Source organism: Aethalodelphis obliquidens, unplaced genomic scaffold (genome assembly GCF_003676395.1).
Source record: "Aethalodelphis obliquidens isolate GAN/ISIS:26980383/991018 unplaced genomic scaffold, ASM367639v1 scaffold3, whole genome shotgun sequence".
Classification (NCBI taxonomy): domain Eukaryota; kingdom Metazoa; phylum Chordata; class Mammalia; order Artiodactyla; family Delphinidae; genus Aethalodelphis; species Aethalodelphis obliquidens.
Window position 1 is genome coordinate 77542514 of NW_020837947.1, and position 23398 is coordinate 77565911.

General features: G+C 36.2%; 1 long non-coding RNA gene and 1 pseudogene across 1 annotated transcript; one reads left to right on the forward strand and one right to left on the reverse strand.

The window, feature by feature from the left end:
• Nucleotides 1-476: 476 nt before the first annotated feature.
• On the forward strand, nucleotides 477-12009 carry LOC113612442 (nuclear pore complex protein Nup50 pseudogene; annotated as a pseudogene).
• Nucleotides 12010-21640: 9631 nt separating this feature from the next.
• On the reverse strand, nucleotides 21641-22621 carry LOC113606161 (uncharacterized). Its single transcript, XR_003427457.1, has 2 exons — nucleotides 21821-22621; nucleotides 21641-21723 (listed from the first exon to the last, which is right to left on the reverse strand). It is a non-coding gene; the product is annotated as an uncharacterized LOC113606161 (long non-coding RNA).
• Nucleotides 22622-23398: the final 777 nt, after the last annotated feature.

The window sequence follows — 23398 nt, forward strand, 5'->3', positions numbered from 1 at the left end:
TTATAAAGAGAAATTTGGAGATGGACTCACATACAGGGGAAAAACCATAGGAACATGAAAATGGCCATCTACAAGCCAAGGAGAGAGGCATGGAATAGGTCCTTCCCTCACAGCCCTCAGAAGAAACCAACCCTGCCTACACCTTCATCTTGGACTTCTAGCCTCCAGGCTGTGTGGCTATAAATGTCTGTTTAATCCACCCAGTTTGTGGTATTTTGTTATAGCAGCTCTGGGGACCTAATACCCCAGCAATGATTTAGGACATTTGACCATGCACCAGAATAAATCCAAAAACTAAAAGAAGCTGACAGAAAAATATAGCTTTCTTTTTATGACTCTTCATATTTAGTTGCCATTTTCTGCTGAATATGACTATACAGTTGTAAACAAATATATACTTCTAAGCTGTTAACCAGACACAAATTCTTACATTTAAAATAATTTAAAAATATCCATAGGGAATATGTAAGAAAATTTTATTTTCATAACTGTATTTTCTAAAAAAAAAACGATTTTTATTCTATAGTTTTATTATGATTGTGTGTAAAAATATTTTTCAAGCTAATTTGCTTATCCTTTTGAATTTCCACTTTTTTTCTCATCAGAAAACAACCTTTACCTAAAGATCTTGATCTGTGGTGTATTTTGTACTGTCATTAGGTAGAATGCTGAAATGCGATCACTGCTTTTAGTCTGATTTATGTGGAATTTACTAAACACTGAAGGTTTAATAAAGTTATAGTAGGCTTTTTTATTCAGTGAATGTACTGACCTTTCTGACAATAAAAATATTTAAATTTGAATTCAAAACTTTTTAATAGATGCCAAAATATATTCCTAGACTGAATTAAAAAATATACAATAAATTTAAAGTTAACCTTTATATATATCTATGTATTACAAAATACTTATTGATAGTAGAAGCAAAAGCTTCTTATTAAAATAATCGTTTTTACTGAAGTATAATCTGAAATCCTGAACTGAGGTTAAATATTTTAAAATAACTTTTTATCTCATTTTTTGGCTCAGCAAATCTATTGCTGTTTGATAGCTTATGCCTCTGCATTCAGAGTAGGACACATAAGCTGAATTCACATTGTAAGCAAAATGTTGTGTCTTTTCTTTCTTTTGTAACAGTAATAATCATAGACTCATGAATATAAGAGATATTCTATATGTGTTTCTTTACATAGAAGTGCCAGCCCCTGCTCTCATTCAGATGTTCATCCTCTGGCCTCTGTTACCTGGATTACTAACATCTCATCCCCTTTTTAAAATTCAAAACTTCACCGAACATGAGAGTAAGTTACAAGCTTTATTTTCCTAATCCATATATAAATTTTCTTCATGTTTAGAATTCTATTTAGCCAAAAAAGGGACACATAGGAAAATGAGTATATGTCCTTCTTTGACTTATTCTTTCCTTGTCACTTATGGGTTTTCAGCGTATATATAAACTCTTCCATTTGTCATTTAAGTGAAAGCTGAGTGATTTTACTGTATGATGTTTTTAGGCTTAAGTGGTTTGATGATAGGGCTATTAGTGGTAATAGTAACTAAAACCAACCATGCAAAATCCGTCATACCATTCTAAAACATCTGGATTCTGCCCCACCTCAAATCCCCCCAATTTGTATACATTTTATGATTTTTAATCTACTGGGAGTCTTGTTTTCTTAGGCAGTAGTAATCTTGCTCACTAGGTAGCAAAAGGAAAGTCTTTCAATAGAGGAAAATTATTGGACAAGTGAGATTGGTGATTGTCACAAGAACTCATTGGCCACAAAAGGAGAGTCAGCAACTTGGGACACGGCCGAGACCAAAGACCAAGCAATCTCAGCTGGCTTACAAAGACAGCTCTTCCTCAAAAACCGTTCATAATGCAATACTCCCTAAATTAATAATCTCACTTTGATTAACAATGTAATCAAAGATTATATTGGAAGCTGGGATCTACCCTTCATCCATTTAAAATGAAATCTCAACTTTAGATTTATCATAAAAATCACTCAAGGAAATAATAATGTTCAAGATTTCATACACAGCTCAGTTTGAAAATTGTATGCAAACTGTTTACCCAAACATTATAAAGCCAAAGGTTTAGCTGTGGCAGAGATGACTAGCGCTCCTCAAACATGTACTTCTCCTTTCTTGGTATAGAATTGTCTCTGGGAAACAGCTGCTCAATCAGCAACCAAATTTCCCAAGTCCTCACAGCCTTGACATTTTGGTAAAGGCTCTGGGTAGAGGGACTGCCATGAATTTCTGAAACCACCTGTGACTTTTAGAATGCCATTATTTTCAGTATAGTCTATCTCTCCCTCTTGGAATCTTTAAGCAAAAATAATGCTAGTCCTGAATACTTTGTCTTACTCAGTTGTCTAGCAGACACAAGAGCTACTCATCCATATGGTCAGGCTCTCTGAAGTCACCTGACCCACAGGTGCTGGCATGGACTCCCCTTTCTTGGTGACCATGCCCACTTTACAACGGAGGTGGCCAGATATGATTTTCTATTTTTATCATGACTGAGTATGCCTTTGGGTTCTTTATAAGATTGACAAACTGTTTGTAAATTTAAAAAATCACAGAGTTACAACTTAGGTTAAATACAGGAGAAGAGGTTGCTTCCCACACAGAACGCTTACCCTTTGTCCCCACTACTCACTCTTCCACACTCAGCCATGTCTCACATTTGCAGTTAGCTATGTGGCCTTTGTGTTTCTAGCTCACACTGTACAACAGATTTTAAACCTCTCATAAAATTCCCCTTTTTATTAAGTGTAAAAATAATTCTCTGACAGAGGGGCTATAACAAAATTCACTTTATGTTTACCTCCCATGTGTAGCCAATGTGACAGTTTAAAAAGTCCAATGTTTGCTTTGTTGTATGAAATAAAAATGCGATATGCCTCCAGTCACTTCATGTCATATACTGGGGAAAGTGTATTTGAAAGAGACTTGAACACGTGGAGGTGGGATAATGATGCTAGGTTTCTTCAGTATAGAAGATGGTCCAAGAAGTTCAGCTTAACAGGAGAAAAATGAGGAAACAGCTAGTTATCAGGGCCAACTTCTTAAGAATTCTGCTGTAGGTACTTTCTCTTTAGTGTAAACAGTGAATCCAAGTGAACCAAAGATAATTGGTTTAAGCATCGTTGTCCCTAAAAGTAAGAAAATTTCATATTGGATTTTAAAAGCCAGTGGAAACAAAATGAAAAATAAGACCTCACATTTGTGTTACCTTCTCACCTGCCTCTCACAGCAGCCTTTTGGAAAAGATGAGGTCATACTATTTGATTCTATTTTAGAGGTAAGGAGGCTTTCACTTACAGAGGTGATGTGTGCAAGTTCTCAGAACTGAGACTTGGGTTAAGTCTCTCCTTCATTATTGCAGTCCCTGCTTCGTATATAATGATGCTGCTTGGATCAGGCAGGGCTGTTTAGTAGCGTGAAGAGATGGTGCTCTTTGTAGGGCATACGACATCCAAGAACAGGGTCAGTTGGCTTCCTATTGGCTTATTTTGTCTACTTTGGAGTTGTAAAATCTGTCAAATGATATTCAGAATTTTTATATTTTACTATAAAGTGAAATCAAGTGTATGCGCACACACACGTATCAATGAAATAATATCATTTGAAAATTTAAGCTGAATACTTGCTATAACATTATCATCAGGGAGATATTCAGAATATTTAGGCACCTTTTATGGCACAGACAGTAGCGCATCAAAATAGAACACTGGCCAATCAGAATGGAAGTTGATCATAAACAGCCCGTTTGCATGTGTCTCAGTGGACAATCAACTCTAACTCTGAAGTATCCATAGACTGGGAAACCTGGGGGCAAAGATAATAAATGTCGGCTTCTTCCTGCTCTGTGAAATCTGTGAAAAATGATTCATAGACCATGCTTATGTTCAGTCTCTTATTTTTCAAAGTAAATAGTTCAAACTTTCACAAATTACTATATTTATCAAAACGTTATCTTATGTTAAAAATCACACGCTGAGGTTCAGACTCTTGCAAAACTGTGAATAAACTGGATCTCTCTCCTGGGCAGTTTTTTTTTTTTTAACATCTGTATTGGAGTATAATTGCTTTACAATGGTGTGTTAGTTTCTGCTTTATAACAAAGTGAATCAGTTATACATATACATATGTTCCCATATCTCTTCCCTCTTGCGTCTCCCTCCCTCCCACCCTCACTATCCCACCCCTCTAGGTGGTCACAAAGCACCGAGCTGATCTCCCTGTGCTATGTGGCTGCTTCCCACTAGCTGCTATTTTACGTTTGGTAGTGTATATATGTCCATGCCACTCTCTCGCTTTGTCATAGCTTACCCTTCCCCCTCCCCATATCCTCAAGTCCATTCTCTACGTCTGCATCTTTATTCCTGTCCTGCCCCTAGGTTCTTCAGAACCATTTTCTTTATTTTTTTTTTTTAGATTCCATATATATGTATTAGCATACGATATTTGTTTTTCTCTTTCTGACTTACTTCACTCTGTATGACATTCCATCCACCTCACTACAAATAACTCAATTTTGTTTCATTTTATGGCTGAGTAATTGTCCATTATGTATATGTGCCACATCTTCTTTATCCATTCATCTGTCGATGGACACTTAGGTTGCTTCCATGTCCTGGCTATTGTAAATAATGAGGCAATGAACATTGTGGTACATGTCTATTTTTGAATTATGGTTTTCTCAGGGTATATGCCCAATATTTTCTATCCTGGAAAATGTTCCATGAGCACTTGAGAAGAAAGTGTATTCTGTTGTTTTTGGATGGAATGTCCTATAAATATCAGTTAAGTCCATCGTGTTTAATGTATCATTTAAAGCTTGTGTTTCCTTATTTATTTTCATTTTGGATGATCTGTCCACTGGTGAAAGCGGGGTGTTAAAGTCCCCTACTATGATTGTGTTACTGTTGATTTCTCCTTTTATGGCTGTTAGCATTTGCCTTATGTATTGAGGTTCTCTCATGTTGGTGCATAAATATTTACAATTGTTATATCTTATTCTTGGATTGATCCTTTGATCATTATGTAGTGTCCTTCTTTGTCTCTTGCAATAGTCTTTATTTTAAAGTCCATTTTGTCTGATATGAGAATTGCTACTCCAGCTTTCTTTTGATTTCCATTTGCATAGAATATCTTTTCCATCCCCTCACTTTCAGTCTGTATGTGTCCCTAGGTCTGAAGTGGGTCTCTTGTAGACAGCATATATATGTGTCTTGTTTTTGTATCCATTCAGCCAGTCTATGTCTTTTGGTGGGAGCATTTAATCCATTCACATTTAAGGTAGTTATCAATATGTGTGTTCCTATTACCATATTAAAAATTATTTTGGGTTTGTTATTGTAAGTGTTTCCCTTCTATTGTGTTTCCTGCCTAGAGAAGTTTCTTTAGGATTTGTTGTAAAGCTGGTTTGGTGGTGCTGAATCCTCTTAGCTTTTGCTTCTCTGTAAAGGTTTTAATTTCTCCATTGAATCTGAATGAGCTCCTTGCTGGGTAGAGTAATCTTGGTTGTAGGTGTTTCTCTTTCATCACTTTAATTATGTCCTGTCACTCCCTTCTGGCTTGCAGAGTTTCTGCTGAAAGATCAGCTGTTAAACTTACGGGGATTCCCTTGTATGTTATTTGTTGTTTTTCCCTTGCTGCTTTTAATATTTTTTCTTTGTATTTAACTTTTGATAGTTTGATTAATATGTGTCTTGGCGTGTTTCTCATTGGATTTATCCTGTATGGGACTCTGTGCTTCCTGGACTTGATTGACTATTTCCTTTCCCATATTAGGGAAGTTTTCAACTATAAGCTCTTCAAATATTTTCTCAGTCCCTTTCTTTTTCTCTTCTTCTTCTGGGACCCCTATAATTTGAATGTTGGTGCATTTAATGTTGTCCCAGAGGTCTCTGAGACTCTTCAATTCTTTTCATCCTTTTTTCTTTGTTCCACTCTGCAGTAGTTATTTCCACTCTTTTATCTTCCAGGTCACTTATCCGTTCTTCTGCGTCATTTATTCTGCTACTGATTACTTCTAGAGAATTTTTAATTTCATTTATTGTGTTGTTCATCATTGTTTGTTTGCTCTTTAGTTCTTCTAGGTCCTTGTTCAACGTTTCTTGTATTTTCTCCATTCTCTTTCCAAGACTTTGGATCATCTTTACTATGATTATTCTGAATTCTTTTTCAGGTAGACTGCCTTTTTCCTCTTCATTTGTTTGGTCTGGTGGGTTTTTACCTTGCTCCTTTATCTGTTGTGTATTTCTCTATCTTCTCATTTTGCTTAACTTACTGTGTTTGCGGTCTTCTTTCTGCAGGCTGCAGGTTGGTAGTTCCCATTGTTTTTGGTGTCTTCCCCCAGTGTCTAAGTTTGGTTCAGTGGGTTGTGTAGGCTTCCTGATGGAGGGGACTGGTGCCAGTGTTCTGGTGGATGAGGCTGGATCTTGTCTTTCTGGTGGGCAGGACTGCGTCCAGTGGTGTGTTTTCTGGTGTCTGTGAACTTATTATGATTTTAGGCAGCCTCTCTGCTAATGGGTGGGGTTGTGTTCTTGTCTTGCTAGTTTTTTGGCCTAGGGTGTCCAGCACTGTAGTTTGCTGGTTGTTGAGTGGAGCTGGGTCTTAGCGTGCGATGGCGATCTCTGGGTGAGCTTTTGCCGTTTGATATTACGTGGGGCCAGGAGGTCCCTGATGGTCCAATTTCCTGAACTTGGCTCTCCCACCTAAGAGGCTCAGGCCAGACACCTGCTGGAGTACCAACACTTTGTCAGCCACCCGGCTCAGAAGAAAAGGGGGAAAAAAGAAAGAAAAAAAAAATGAAATAAAATAAAGTTATTAAAATAAAAAATAAAAGAATTATTAAAAATAAAAAGATAAAAAGAAAGAGAGAGCAACAACCCAAAAAACAAATCCACCAGTGATAACAAGCGCTAAAAATTATACTAAAACAAACAAACAAACAAACAAAAAATGGACAGACAGAACCCTAGGACAAATGGTAAAAGCAAAGCTATACAGACAAAATCACACAAAGGAGCATACACATACACACAAAAGGAGAAAAAGGAAAAAATATATATATATATACACTAAAAAAACAAAAAGGGAAGAGAGCAACCAAATCAATAAACATATCTACCAATGATAATAAGCTCTAAATACTAAACTAAGATAAACATAAAACCAGAAACAAATTAGATGCAGAAAGCAAACCCCAAGTCTACAGTTGCTTCCAAAGTCCACCACGTCAATTTTGGGATGATTCATCCTCTGTTCAGGTATTCCAGAGATGCAGCGTACATGAAATTGATTGTGGGGATTTAATCTGCTGCTCCTGGAGCTACATGGAGAGATTTCCCTTTCTCTTCTTTGTTCGCACAGCTGCTGGGGTTCAGCTTTGGATTTGGCCCCGCCTCTGCATGTAGGTCGCCTGAGGGCATCTGTTCTTTGCTCGGACAGGAGGCGGTTAAGGTAGCAGCTGATTCGAGGGCTCTGGTTCACTCCAGCCGGGGGGAGGGAGGGGTACGGAATGTCGGGCCAGCCTGCGGCAGCAGAGACCAGTGTGACATTGCATCAGCCTCAGGCGTGCCGTGCGTTCTCCCGGGGACGTTGTCCCTGGATCACGGGACCCTGGCAGTGGCGGGCTGCACAGGGTCCCAGCAGGGGAGGTGTGGATAGTGACCTGTGCTTGCACACAGGCTTCTTGGTGGCTGCAGCAGCAGCCTTATCGTTTCATGCCCGTCTCTGAGGTCCGCGCTGATAGTCGCGGCTCGCACCCTTCTCTGGAGCTCATTTAGGCAGTGCTCTGAATCCCCTCTCCTCGTGCACCCTGAAACAATGGTCTCTTGCCTCTTAGGCAGTTCCAGACATTTTCCCGGACTCCCTCCCAGCTAGCTGTGGTGCATTAGCCCCCTTCAGGCTGTGTTCACGCAGCCAACCCCAGTCCTCTCCTTGGATCTCTCCTGGGCAATTTGAATAACATGAGTCTGTTACTGGAGACTGATCCCTTCTCTGCTTAGCAAATCAGCAGCAGGCCCCACTGGACCCTGTTCCTGTCATACACCCTTCAAATCCCTCAGCCACCCTCTGGACCCACTTTCTCTGCTTATGAATGATTCCATATGGTCACATGTTTCATACTTATGTAATATGATGATATAATTATTTTATGAGCTTTTTGTCATAATTTCAAAAGAAACACTTTTCCCTCATATTATTTCTAGACTGAATTCTGTTTAAAAGTATCCTGAAACTTAATGATAAATCTGGTCCTTTCCATGCAACAAAACTTCCACCGTTACAGATAAGTGCAGAAAAGGACTTCCCTGGTGGTCTAGTGGTTAAGACTCTGCGCTCCCACTGTAGAGGACGCAGGTTTGATCCCTGGTCAGGGAACTAAGATCCCACATGCTGCAGACAAAAACAACAACAGCAACAAAAACCAAACAAATAAGTGCAATAGCTATTTTTATTCTTTTCATCAGTATGACAACCTGCACAAATAGGAAGTACAGTAATAAACTGATGCAGACTTTAAGAGAAATTAACAGCCAGGGAAATAGTTGAGATAATTCCACGAGATTTGTCAATAAATATTTTCTGAAAAAAATTTGGGGAAAGCTATTTGCATAATTTCCAGTAATATAATAAATTCCTAAGGGAAGTAGGCTTACTGTTAACATTTTATTCAAGTTTTGTACATTCAGAGTTGCAATTAATCTGTGGGGAGAGGGTGCTGAGATTATATAATCTCCAGGTTCAAATAATTGTCTGATCTATTTTTAGTAAATTTCTATAAACTAGATAGCAACTGATAAGGATACCTCCTTTTAGAAGAGGTATTTACTAACTGAAATGTAATATCCAGATTTATAGAGCTGGTTCTCCTGCCTTGCAATGACATATTTAAAGTCATGCTTTTATTTTCAAGTGAAATTGAGGGAAAATTGTCTTTGTTTAACTCCTGCTTTCAACTTTCCCAGACTTTCCCCCTGAGTGTTAATATACATAACATGTAACCACTGAATATTTATTTAGATGATTTTTGTTTGTTATGAACTGAATTGTGCCCACCCCCATTCATATGTTGAAGTCTTTAACCCCCAATTTGACCGTATTTTGAGATAGGGCTTTATATGGAGGTATTTACGATTAAATGAGGTCATTTAAATGAGGTTAAATGTGGCCCTAATTCCACAGGAATTGTGTCCTCATAAGAAGTTTTCATAAGAAGAGGAAAAGACATCAGAAATCGCTCTCTCCATGAGCACACAGAGGAAAGACCTTGTGACTCTATTGCTTAGTAAAAGAGAGAGACATGGCATTGAAAAATTGGCAGTGGCCACCGATTTCATGCATGTGCTCTGATGCTCTTGTGGATCTCCCAATAATTTTGGAGACTATTTACACATGGTTGAAGAACTACAAGAACACTGATGTGCAGCAGATCCAGACCACAGGTATTTGGTCATCACTAAAAACAGATTTACCAATGGGAATTTGCCAGTTTCTGTTTTTCAGAGCAGCTGTTTCCTTCTATGTGCTCAGTAACATTCAGTTTTGTTTACTGATTTGTCCTTTTGGATAGATCACTGTGTTAGCCACCGTGAAGAATTATAAAGAAAATCAGACTTCCAGACTTCGTATTGAAGACACACATATTTATCTGAAGATCTTCCACAAACCCCACTTGAATGAGTGTAGAAGAACAGAAAAGGTAGAAACTTGTAGTCAGAATAGGAGCAAATGGCAAAGAAAAGGTCTCAGTTAAATTTTAGGTAGTGGTGGTCTGGATGAGGAACTGTAAAGCAAGGTATTGCTATTTTTTCTTTTAAATAAGATTTTAGGACTATTTACTTTTTCTCGTTAAAAATAGGGATATTATTTTGATAAGATAATTCTTTTTTTTTTAAATAAAGAAATTATGAACACAAGTCTTGCTATCCCTCGCTCTTCTGGGGAAAAGGTGGGTTAGTATCCAAGGAACTGCAGTGGTCACTGTTACAGAAACAAAGGCACTATCCTTTGCTGTGTGAGGGGTGCCCCTGCTCCCATTCTCTTGCTATATGCAACCCTGATAATATATCTTGGCACTGACAACACGTTTCAAAGAGGCAACTGTCACAGGTTAAAATTTACAGTCACAAACTCATATTTTTTGAAATGTAACTTAAACTTTCCCAAGAGTGTTTATTTCTGTTCAGGGGAAAACACTTAATATTGCCACTTCCAGGAACACTGTTTCAAAATAGTTGCTTTCAGGATACATAGTTCAGTATACAAAAATACCTTTTTTTCCAGGTGATTTTCCCTTATCTAGGGGTTTCAAGGGGAACTGAACCCTGGGTACCACCAGCATGCAGGGATCTTGGTTATATCTCCTTACAAACAAGACTCTCCTCTTAGTTCCTTCTAGTAATGTCGATCTGCTAAGTCTTGACTATGTCTTTCATCCTTTCCCTGAAATATCTCACAGCTCAGTATAGGGTTGCCAGATTTAGTAACTAAAAAATATAAAATGCCCTTGTAGTTACAAGATGGCAGCCCAGAGCTTGGCACTGTTACTACAGTGGTCTTTAGTGAAGTGGGAGATGGTCTCCTCTTCACTCTGGAACATAGTGATGAGGCCCCTGGGAAAAGCAGTGTTTGAGACTCTGGGCTTAATAACCATGAAGTTTTCAGAATAGCATGAGCCCTAGAAATTCACTGGGAGCAACGAAGCGCTCTTCCAGGAGACCAGCATCTACCTCAGACTCAAGCTCCTCTATTGTGACCTTGGATGTGCCAAAAGAATCACAGAGAAGGAATAAACAGAAATTGGGATCAAGATGACAAAGCAGAAGATGTGGCAGCATCCTCTGTGGTCAGTGAGGAAGTCTTGAGGAATAGAGTCATGAAAAAAAGCAAAGTGTAGGAAGGTTAAATTTCAATCTGATAGTGAAGGGGCTTTTAAATATTTCAACAGTTTGGTTGTACTTTCTGGAGGAGGACAGTTTTCTGGATTTGGTAAAGGCACTGGAGTTCAACCTTCACAAGGACTGTCAAATGGAAAGAGCAGTAATTAGTGCCCCTTCCCTCAATAGTCCAAAGACTGGGACATGGACCAAGGTAGCCTTTGATTCTATTACTTCAAAAGGTGAGAAAAAGAGTTCAAATCCCAAAACTAATGGCCTTTTTCCTGTCTTTATTGGGATAAAGCATACCAATGGAATGCTAGTAACAAGAAGTCGGCTGTGTTAAACTTTTTCTTCATGATTGGATAGTGAAGCATGTGACACAAACCCACTCTGATCTGGCACCTATCTTTAAAGACTGTAAGAAATATTTAGCAGACATTAAACATGGGAAGAGTGGCAGTAATAATGATCAAAATGGAACTAACAAAATGTTGGTTGAAACACAGTCTCTTTCCCTATTTGGTTCAAACAAATTACAGCAAGAACCATCATTTTTGTTTCATGACAGCAAAACTAAAGGTACATCTGAAAAGAAAGTGAAGTCTGTGTCTGAAAAGAAAATGGACCCATTGCTAGGAGCAATAGATGCTTTTGCAAGAAGATTGATGCCTCTGTTTTAGGCTTGTTAAGCTTTGGCCCCCTGACTGGATTTTTATTTTCCCTTGGCAAACCAGCTTTTTTGGCAAAAATATTCCACAAAGTAAACCAGTTTCTTCACCATTTTTTCACTAAAACATTGGTGAGCCAAGCAGAAAATGGCAGAAATGAATGCAAAAGTAGAGATAAAGGAAGGGATGATGAACCGCCCAAAATAGTAATTACTCAAGTAAAAGGAGATGCTTTTTACTCCAAAAACTATAAACTATTTTATAAGAAAATGAATTTAAAAGAGAAGGGTATAGGTACCCTGCATTAAAATCTATAGCAAATCAGAAGCACAGCTGCAGACACCAATTTAGGAAATATATTGCTGAATGTTTTGTTTTGTTTTGTTTTCTCGGTACACGGGTCTCTCACCATCGTGGCCTCTCCCGTTGCAGAGCACAGGCTCCGGACATGCAGGCACAGTGGCCATGGCTCACGGGCGCAGCCGCTCCGTGGCATGTGGGATCTTCCCGGACTGGGGCACGAACCAGCGTCCCCTGCCCTGCATCGGTAGGCAGACTCTCAACCACTGCGCCACCAGGGAAGCCCTCTTTAGTACTTTTTAAAACCCTACTTAGAGAATTCAACTTATCCAGCAAAGTAGACTAATGACCAATTGCAGCTAAATATAGCAAATAAATTGCAAAGTAATAGGAAATGTGATCCAGTTGATAATGTGCAATAATAGAGCAGAAGTCATCCGAAAAACATTTCCTTTATTACTTTCAAATGGGAACTTGCAGAGGAAAATAGCTTCTCATTTCTACCTTCTATTTTGGCTCAGTAGCGAAAGGTAATCAGAACACATAGGGATGTATCCTTTAAAGCTATGATTTCTTTAGATATTCATCAATAAATATTTATAATATTTATTTCAGTTAAGATCATGGGCTTTGGAGCCAGACTGCTTGGTTTTCAATCTCAAATCTGCAGTTTACTAGCTGTGTTACCATGGGCAGGTTAAGTTTGCTTTCATTCATATGTAACAATAGCACTCCTCTTCTAGGTATGTTTGTGTGATCATATAGAGAGCACTTAGTACAATGCCAGGCATTTAATAAACATAAATTTAATACATGCTGCCATAGACATTTAGCTTAAGCAACCCCATAGACACAGTTTATTAATAGAAGTAAATTTGGCCTTTAGTATAGTGTATACCCTATAAGCATTTAAAACTTCAAAAGCAAAGACTGTATGGTATATAAGTTGATTTTAGAAAACACTCCTAGTATTAAGACTCTCAATTTAGCTGTAAAGTCACTTCCAACATGAAACATCAGTGGTTATTGTGTTTGAATAATTAGAGAGCTGCTTTTGTAAACTCTAATCTGAATTGTGGCTTTGAAATTCTAACAATCAAATTTAGTTCTAATGACTAAAATAAGTGTGCTTTAGAGAAACAGAACCTAGTGTAGGCTCTTAGAACAAAATATTAGCAATTGTGTTAGTGGTCATAGATGTGCCTGCCATCTGTGGTTAAGTGTTTTGATTAAGTCTATAATCTGAAAATGTGTTGTTTTACTCAGCTTGAGGTTTGTAGAGGAAGGAGTCCTATTGTATTCTGACTGCACGATGCCATTTGGTGGGGATGCATGCACCCTGTTTACTCCCAGAATCATTAGACCACGGGAAAGTTTGCCAAGTTCCATCTATGCATGTGTAGCTTGAGGTCAAATCTGTTTTTCCTTAAAGTTCAATTTCCTTATAAAGACAACCCTGGCCTCCAGACATCCCCATGCAGTTTTCTTTGTGAAAAAGTAAAATTAAAAAAAAAAAATCTAGCACATTCTGAAGTTCACCTGGGCTTCATTTCCATTGTTTTTTGTTTTTTTTTTGAGTTGTTCACATTGCAGAAGAAACACGTTTATATTCTTCCAAATGAGCAGAGACCATAGTAAATAGATTATTATAGTGACTTTATAGATAGATATCAGGATTCAAAGATATGAAAATTAATGCTAATTTATTTTCATTTTTGAACAAGCAAGATTTGTTACCAGAAACACATAATTTAGATAAAATAAGCAGAAATTGGAGATTGTATTTATGCATACTTAAGGCTAAATTAAAACATTATGGATATAATGAGGAACGAATTATTATTCTCTAATACAAAGGTGGTTTATTTTGAAAATTAATGTCAATTCTGCTGAAACTTAATGCATCAAAAATTGCCGAATGTTTTCCTACTTTGTTAGGAATAAAATGGATTATTATTTTCAAGGGACAGAATGAGGTTTTGCAGGGGACAACATTGTTATTAAATCTCAGGGACAGCATAATATGCTGAATTCCGACTGGAACAAAATATTAGCCGTTCTTTTAGTGGTCACGGATGCACCTGATATATGTGGTTAAACATTCTGATTAAGTCTATCATCTGAAAATTTATTACTTTACTTAACTTGATATTTTATGTAAAAACCAAGACACTCTAAGTGTGCAAAATTTGCTCTTCCTCTGCAATAAGCCAGGTCTTTTAACTCATACTTAGATGTTCAACATGCTTATGACCAATTTTCCACTTTCAATTTATCTTTCTTTTAATACCAACATCAAATTAATCATTGTAGGTGGTGTCTCTCAGTTCCATAAAAAGTATTCTCTATGGCTTTGAGGTAAAGTGCACACTCTTTAAATCGAAATACCCAGCCCTTTACAACACAGCTCAATCTGGCTTTCTAGCTTGTTCTTCTAAAATTTTCCTTTATGGACCCTCACTTTATTTCAGTCAAACTGTCCTAAATGACCTCTTGTAAATTTCATTTCTCTAAGCTAGCAGGGTGTTTGGAGCCCATGAATCAGAATCCCAGGGAGTGTTTTTATGGAGCAGGTGCTTATTAAAAATGCAGATTTCTTGGTCACACTCCAGATCTATTGAATCAGAATATCTGGGTGCAAGGCCCCCAAATCTGCATTTTGACAAGCATCTAGATGATTCTGATTCACATGAAGCATTTGTCTTCATCTTTCCAGCCACCCTATAGTAAGTATCATTTTCCTAGTATGTCAACCTATTGGGATTCTATGTAATTATGAGTTCTTCAGAATTCTGTTCAAATCTCACCTCCTTCAAAAAGCCTTTTCCGATTCCCCAAGGAAGATGTTTTTTATTTTCTTTACCTTCATGTTGCTTATTGTTAAGACTCCTCTTATAAGACCTATATGCTATGTCTCTGGTCCTGGAACAACACTGAAAAAAGCATAAGAGCAGAAGATTTGAACTGTTTTTTCTTGATCCATATATAAGAAATATATTTTACATCCGGACATAACACACACACACACACACACACACACACACACCCCACACATACATCTAAGTTAAAACAAATTTTACAAAACAATCTTTATTGTATTAAATGCCATTTGGTTATTCCCATTTTGTATTATATTGTATTGCACTCTATTATATTCTATCTATTTCATTATGAAATACTTAAAAATATCATGGCTCACCCATAGGCCACTATAAATGTTTTGAAAAATACAGATTTAAAGGGCTAGTTTGCACCCAGCAAAACACGTTGTAATGTTTTCCCAAGTGTTTAATTCCTTGAGAAATCATTAGGCTTGGTAAAAAAACAGATTATTTTGAAACGATTAGATTATGGATTGGCAGAAATTAATATTCAAATGCAATGAGTTTAACTGGTTACATGATAATTTTGATTTGAGCTAGTTTCTGACAGTAATATTTGCCTGATCAAATAATTTTAAAAGGCTAGAGTAGTTTGAATTCATCAATAAAAAGATCATATTAAAAGACATAAAAATAGTTGGATTTCTCTGAAGACTCAGGTATTGCATCTGTCTCTTAGAGTCAGTTTTTCCCTTACATTTTCAAAAATAATCCCCTGTCCCTAATTAAACCTCAAAAATTTATTTGACAGAATCTGAGCATATCTATTAAGGATGATGAGTTGCCTTGAGGATTTTAACTTGGTCATTTTACAATCCATAACCTAGCACAATGCTATTCATACACTAAATTATCAATACATATTTATGAATAAATAACTTAATGAAGAAACTATGGATTAATATCTGAATTTCCATTGGCTGAATTCACAAAGCTACATTTTACTTAAGCCATTGCAACCCATTCTAGATTTAAAATTTTTACTTAGAAATAATTTTAGATATAAAGAAAAGTTACAGAGATAACATAGACAGTTTTCATATACTTTTTACTTTGTTTCCCCTAGTGTTAATATCGGTGATAGACTGAATGTATCCCCTCATAATTCATTATGTTGAAATCCTAACTCGTAATATGATGGAATTAGGAGGCAGGTCTTTGGGAAGTTATTAGGTCATGAGGGTGGAACCCTCATGAATGGGGTTAGTGCCCTTATTAAAAAAACCCAGAGAACTCCTTCACCCTTTTGCCATGTGAGCACACAGTGAGAAGACTACAGTCTGTGAGCCAGGAAGGGAGCTCTCACCAGGCACAGAATCTGCTGACACCTCGATCTTGAACTTCCTAGTCTCCAGAACTGAGAGAACTAAATTTCTATTGTTTATAAGCCACTGAGTCTATCGTATTCATCTTATGTATCATAGTACTTTTGGTCCAAATTAAGGAATCAACATTGGTACATTACTATTAACCAATTAGTTAATCATTTTTCCACTAATTTCCAGAATCCAATCCAGGATAATACATTTCCTTTAGCTGTGATGTCTCCTTAGTCTCCTTCGGTCTGTGACAACTTCTCAGTCTTCCTTTATTTTTTATGATCTGACATTTTTGAACAGTACTAGTCAGGTATTTTATATAATGTTTCTCATTAGGGTTTGTCTAATGTTCTTCTCATGAGGACTGGGTTTGTGGATTTTGGAAGAATACCACAGAAAAGAAGCACCCATCTCATCACATATATATATTTAGGAGTATATGGTATCAACATGATATTGATAATATTAACCTTGACCACTCGGTTAAGGTTGTGTTTGTCAGATTTCTCCACTGCATGGCTACTATTTTTTCCTGCCTGTATCCTGTGGAAGTGCATGACTAGGTCCATTTCACATTCCAGGGGGTCATTATTAAGCTCCACTACTAGAGAGAGTAATATCTATATACAGTATTTGGAATTCTTTTGTAAAAAAAAACTATCCCTTTCTCCTCATTTATTAAAATTATTTATTTATACCAGTATGTACTCATATATATTTATTTTATACTTTGGGTTATAAAACAATGCTATTGTTATTTATTTTATTGCTCAAATTCTTTGGCCACTAGAATCTCATTCAGATTGGCTCTTGTATCTATTTGACACCACCCCATCATTTTTTCTTTTGAATACTTCATTCCTTTGTGGCACTACGAGATACTCCAGGCTCATCTCATAGCTTCACTGCCTCAGTTCTAGAATCAGCAATATATTCAAGTAACTATTATATACTATAATAAAATTAATGACTTAACAAATTAAAGTAGGAAGAGAACAATTAAAAACCAGAAGAAATTAGTAAGTATAAACATAGAAATTAATGAATTTGGAAATAGAAAAATAGTAGATCTAATAAATAAATCTAAATGGAAATTATTTGAAAAACATCCATTTTGTTTTTGGAAATACTTCGCTGAAAGAAAATTCATTTTGGAGGCTACCAATGAAACAAACAAACCACTAGCTATCCTACCAACATAAAACTAAGACACAAATACACAAAATTAGAAATGACAAGTGGAAAATAACTATCAAAAAAAAGAAAATTTTTAAAATGATGAGACTAATTTGCACAACTTTGCAAGTAAATTTGAAACTCTAGATGAAATGGAGAAATTCCCAGAAAAGTACAACTTATCAAAATTGGCCTTGGGAAAGACAGAAAATCTAAACAGATTAATTACCGCAGAAAATATAGAGAAAGAAAAGCTCACCCACCCAATGAACGTTCAACACATACTAGGTCGAGGGGGTTCTGTAGGGAAATTCTATCAGCTTGTTAATGATCAGATACTTTCAATACTGTTTGAATGATTTCAAATCAAGTAAAGGAAGGAAAACATTCAAATCATGTTTTTAAAAAATCCTGAGATAACTCATATATATTATGCACATTTTGTTGCAACTTATGCTTTTGATTTAACAATATTTTTGGATATTCCATGGGTTAGAGTGTATGAGTTCTAAATTATTCTTCTAATGTCTAGTTTCATACTTAGTAGAGATATATAATAATTTATTCAACTATTTCCATACTGAAGGGTATTCACATTGTTTCCAGTTTTTTGCCCTTGCAAGTAATGTTATATTAAGTATCCTTGTACACATATTGATATAAGAGAATATTTTTCGAATAGAAGAAAAGTTATGTTAAAATTGGATGAAATTTATAAACTCTTAGATAATTTTTGGAAGTACTTTAACCATGTAACCAACAGGCTAGACTAGGTGTTAACATGTCTTATGCTTCATACTTTTTCTTCTTCTTCATGCTTATTCACTGACCATGTTTTAAAATATAAATACTAAATAGCAGTTTGTGGGCTGTCTGCTACCTGATTATTTGAACTCTTTAAAGAGAACTGGATCACTGGTAATATGACAACAATCCTTCTTTCTGTAAAACTAGAGTCATTTTGATTCCCTAGGCTTCCTTTTCCTATCCCTAAATGAAGAGTTGAAATACATTATCTCTGAGTCCCTTCAAATGTTCAGTTTCCATGAAAATCTGTGAACAGAAAGAAAGTTTCCAGAATTTCAATGTGCAAATGACAGAGAAAGGGAGATGGGAAAATACAAAAAAAGACCAAGTAACTTCCTTTCTAACAACTCATGTACCATCCAGGTCACGAAGGAGCAGATAATAGAGACAACCACATTTCCAGTTGGGGGGAAAGATACTGTGCCAGAAAACACCAAGAATGGATTTTTCAGCTTTTAAAATAGTCCAAACATAGGTTAAGGCACAGGGGTGCTTGATAAGCATCTAGGTGAGCCTCTCAGCATCCTGGTTTTGCCTGATGAAGGGATATTATTTATCAACTCCTTCCAAAGTCTCCTTTGTTGAGTAAGTAGAGTTGCGTGCATATTGTCAGACATACGAATCAGATGTCTAATCTCACTAAAGTCAAATAAAAAACCTAGTAGAGTGCTTCCACTTTCACCTCAGAGATATACAGAGCTGGAAAGAGCATCGCTTCTACCCTAACAAAATGAAAACCTAGGCAAACTACAAATTAATGACTTTTCTTGCACCCACCAGAGAAATAAAGTTGCAGGTTAGACAGCTTACCTGAAATTTGTAGAGGCACCTGTAACGAGAAACAAGATCCATGCATTTGCTTGCCTCAGATAGAATGCCATCTAATTTGGTAGAAAGATTAAGGTAGAATTTTTTAATGAACTGCTGAAAACTGAGTTTAGGCTAATATGAGAGCACTAACAAAAGGAAAGTTTGAGTAGTTGTATTCATTTCATACAAAGTAGACTTTAGAACAATAAAGATTATCAAGGATAAGTAGGATACATTATGATACAGGGATCAATTCTCAAAGAAGGCATGACAATCCTAAAGGTGTATATTAAAATCTCCTATTATAGCTGTGTTTTTGTCTATCCAGCAAACTCATGTGGTTTTTTTCCTTATGAAATTTCTTTACTATTGGATGCATAAATATCAGTAATTAAATCTCTGTTGTAAATCGTAGCTACTAGCACTAGAAAATATCCTTCTTTGCCTTTTTTAATGTTTTGATTGCTATCTCACCAGATTTAAAAATTTTCAACTTTGCTTTCTTTATATTTTTATGGTGGTATATATCTGTTCATCCTGTCATTTTAATCATTATGAATTTCTTGGTTGTAGGTATATCTCTAGTAAATAGCATATTTTTGGATTTTGCTTTGTTGACAAATTTGAACATCCTTTTCTTTTGATAGCTATGTTTTGCCAATTTATGTTTGCTGACAAAATTAATGTGTTTGGCTTTAGTTCTGCAATGTTGTATTTCATTATTTTATATGATGAATATAAATATACTATATTTATATGATTATATATTCATATATATATACACTTACATGTTTATATAAATATACTTTTTTTTTTTTTGCTGTATGCAGGCCTCTCACTGTTATGGACTCTCCTGTTGCGGAGCACAGGCTCCGGACGCGCAGGCCCAGCGGCCATGACTCACGGGCCTAGCCGCTCCATGGCATGTGGGATCTTCCCGGACTGGGGCATGAACCGGTGTCCCCTGCATTGGCAGGTGGACTCTCAACCACTGCGCCACCAGGGAAGCCTTATATAAATATACTTTTAAATGCAATTTCATATATTTGTTCTTACTTTTTGTTTTATCATATATTTAGAAAGGTTTGTTTTCTTGTCTTAATAACTCCCTGTATATTAATTCTTTTATACAGTACTCTTCATACCCACCCTCTTTTTAGAGACCATTAATCTTTTCCCCCCATGCAGGAGAAAAATGAACTAGTACTATCTTCTACTCTTCTCCATCTCCAGTGGTCTAATCTCAAGCAACATACTTGAAATCACTGAGCTTGTTCTACATTTTATATACAGTCCCAATTATTACAACATTGTTGTAGTTGCACTGTTACTACCTTGTCAGAGAATATAACTATCATATACTATTCCATCTCCCTGAAAATCATTATCTAGTCTTTGTTCTACAGGTAAATGTAGATTCTATGGCCATAACCAGTCCTTTATGCCAGTGCATTTCTGGTCATTTTTGTGTTTTAAAGCTTATTCTCAATCTCAAGTAGATTATTTGAAGCTTATTCTCAAGTAGATTCAGCAATAATATTTCCTATGTTATTTCATTTTCCTCATGGTTTGTCTATTTATACAAGATCAATTTGATCTGAAAAAAATTCTTTATTAATAATGTTTTTCTTAAAATCTTACACATGTTACTCCATTGCATTCTAGTATAAAACACTGATCTGGAAAGGCCTGCAATCTATTTATTTTTTCATTATAAGTGACTTGGTCTTTGTGCCTGGATTCTCCAAATATTCTTTCCTTTAGTTTTCAGGTCAATAGTTTTATTAAAATATATTGCAACATTGGCTGTTCTGGGTCAATTCCCCCCAGTAGGTGGCATAACCTTTTAAATATAGTTTCAAGCTCTTTTATAATGTTTAGGAATTTTTTTCTGAAATTGTAATGCTTAGTATTTATTCTGTACTATTGGTTTGATTTTCACTTTCAGAGACTCCTGGTGTACTTATATTAGATCTTCTTTACCTGTCCTCTATCTAGCACTTTCTCTCAAATCCTTTCCATCTCTTTCATTACTTGTTTTTTTTTTTTTTGTGGTACGCGGGCCTCTCACTGTTGTGACCTCTCCCGTTGCGGAGCACAGGCTCCGGACGCGCAGGCTCAGCGGCCATGGCTCACGGGCCCAGCCGCTCCGCGGCATGTGGGATCTTCCCAGACCGGGGCACGAACCCGTGTCCCCTGCATCGGCAGGCGGACTCCCAACCACTGCGCCACCAGGGAAGCCCACATTACTTGTTTTTAAATTTTATTTCTATATTCTTTTTATCTTTTACATTAGTTGTTATTTTAATATGCTTTAGTGTTCTTTCTAATTTGGTCTTCAAATCTATAGTTATTTTTTTTCTTTTAATTCTTTTATTTTCTTCCTTTTCAGTTCATCTTACATTCTCACTTATGAGTTTTTATAATTCTGGTTTGTGTCGATCTTTTATTGCTTCTAGCATTTCTTAACTTCTTTTAGCTTGATTTGACATTTTTGGCTAAATTATGTATTTGTTGCATGGGCATACCTTTCTAATGTACACTTATTTTATCGATTCATTAGTTTCTTTTTCTACAATAACTTTTTAAGTGATTCAACTAAGTTCATTCCTACTACTTATATTTAATTGGTTTTTTAAACTGAACTCTTAGGAAGGGATGGTGGATGAGGACAGCACAGTTTCAAGACTTAGAGCTTCCTCTTCCATTGTTATATGTAAGTTCACAAATACGACCTCATACTGAGATCTCTTACCTTTATCTGGGCTTTCTCTTTCCTTGCTTCCTGGTGTTTTTTTCTTGCTCAGTTTGGATTATATCTTCAGCAGTTTCTCCCCAATACAGGATTGTTTTTCTAGAATGGAGTTTCAATTGGTTAAGTTTCAGAGTTCATAAGGGGCCAACCAACCGATTTAACACCATCTGAACTTCCATGGGTGCCTTGTTCTTACCTGTGAATTTGAACCTGCAAAAGTCCACATTTGTTTCAGCCACCAGCCTCAAATTTGTCTGCTGATTTTGGAATTCTCCACCTCTTAGAGCCCCCAGAATGTCTAGTCCTCCTTCACTTCCTTCTACATAGTTAATATAGGAAATGGTCTTCTTGTTATCTTTCTTTTGTCCTCACCCACTTGCATATTGAAGTTACTGGGAATTCTTAGTTTTTCTGTAGATATTGTCTGTGTATTTTCTGTTTTATTATCCTAATTGTTTTACATTTTGTGAGGGGAGATTTGAGGCAATTACAAAACTATACCACCATCACCATCTTTTTCACAATCATCTTCAGTACTTGTAAAACAGAATAAACTAGTAGAGAAAAACCTACAAAAAAAAGCAAATGAAATGCCTATTACTTTAACCTTAAGAGTACAAAGTACAAACAAAGGACCCCTCTTCAGTTCAGTATAAAAGATCTCAAATCCTAAGATCACAATTTCATATGACCTGAGAGTAGGATTCTAGAGAAGAAATTTAAATTAAAGTGAAAGAAAGCCCTGAAACATTTTTATGCTCTCAATGATACAATTCACTTTCTGCATTGTTGGAAAGTGATCTCGATTGTTATTTTTCCCTGGAGCCATGTTGTCCTATACAGTAGCTACTACCTGCGGGCAGCTACTGAGCACTTGAACCATGTCTAGCATCACATATAGAAGTGATAGTATTTTTGATATACTGGATTAAATTAAAATATTATAAAATTCATTTCAATTATTTCCTTTTACTTTTTTATTTATTTAAAATTTTTTAAATTTTATATTGAAGTATAGTTGATTAACAATGCTGTGTTTGTTTCAGGTGTACAGCAAAGTGATTCAGTTATACATACACATGTATCTATTTTTTTCAAATTCTTTTCCCATTTAGGTTATTACAGAGTACTGAGCAGAGTTCCCTGTGTTATACAGTAGGTCCTTGTTGGTTATCTACCTTAAATATAGCAGTGTGTACATGTCAATTCCAAACAAAATTCAGAACTATATATGTGGCTTACATTTGTGGCTCACATTAACTTTCCATTGGTTAGTACTGCTCTGGAGCATGAGAATCTGCATTTTCCTTTCTCCATCCTCTGTGTCCAACTGAATCTCAAGGTATTCTGTAGTATTATAAAACATAAGCAGAATAAACATTGGTATGAACTCATGTTTAGCTTAATATAGAAGAATATGGTTACATATAGAAATGTTTATTGCTATGTGTATATACATGGGTTAGTAGATATACAAATAATTTATGTAGATATTCTGCCCTCAAGGAGGTGGAGCATAACTCCTCACCTCTTAAGTGATATAGCGTAGTGATTTCCTTCCACAAAGTACAGTATGGAAAAATAGAAAGAAGGAAGAGGGTGAGAGAGTGAGAGTAAAAGAGAGAGAGACAGAGGAACTTGTTTAAATTCTTAAAACCAGTGATGCTTGATTTCAACCCCACCATTATCCTTTCTAATTTAATGAACCAGTAAATTGCCACTTATATTTTGCTTAACTGTTCTAATTTATCTCTTCCAAATATAAGATTTGTAT